The sequence below is a fragment of the Brassica oleracea genome, chromosome C1 (genome assembly GCF_000695525.1).
Source record: "Brassica oleracea var. oleracea cultivar TO1000 chromosome C1, BOL, whole genome shotgun sequence".
Lineage (NCBI taxonomy): Eukaryota > Viridiplantae > Streptophyta > Magnoliopsida > Brassicales > Brassicaceae > Brassica > Brassica oleracea.
The window spans coordinates 4,230,723-4,231,614 of NC_027748.1; positions in this window are offsets into that span (position 1 = coordinate 4,230,723).

Genomic DNA, 892 nt, shown 5'->3' on the forward strand with positions numbered 1-892 from the left:
ATCTACAAATACGCCCGCCTTGTTCTTGTGGGTCCTCTCGTAAAGTTCCATAAGAGACGGGAGATGTCCCGTCTCTTTGGCATAAAAAACAAAAAGTTAGAATAAAATTAAATATATATATATTAAAAAATTTATTTAATAAAATATTTAATTGCCATTTCCATACGGACACCGGCGTGGAGTTTTTGGCCCGTAGTGTGAAGCATCGGCCCGTTTTCGTGCTCATCGACCGTGTTACGGGAGTTAGAGCAAGACTGGGCAATTCTAATGGAATCAGGAAGACGCCAATAACGGATGAGACCATCCCATACATCCATGGTGAGCTCAGCGGGTTTGCCACGCTCATACCCCTTCACGATCCAGTCACCCTTCCAGTTGGAGACCGTGTCCAACAAGCGAATTTCCGCCTTCGCGTTAAACGCTTCCCTCACCCTCTCAGTGACCCCCAAAGCCCAATTATATTATTGATGTGGAAAAAATTAAATAAATAATTAGTTTTTTTAAAAAGAAATATATATAAATCATGAAAAAATTAAAGTATATATAATTAATTAATAGAAACTTACAGCGTAAATTTTGAACCACGTCTTTCTGACGTAATGAGGCGTCTTACTCCAGATCGGATGTGGCATGGAGAAGTCACCTTTGATCGTGTCGGTACGTCCGATGCAAGACATCCGTCAACCCCAAACCTGAAAAAAACCAAATTTAAAATATAAATAATTTTTTTAAGTTATAAAAGAATTTTAAACGAATTAAAAAAAAATAATGTAACATACCACAAAGTTCCGTCCGGTCGGTCGGGGTCGATGACTGGTAAACCTTCTCTGCCTGGCAGACGGAGATTGTCCTCTACAGTGTACTGCGAGTAAGGAGCACTCGGAGGCACCAT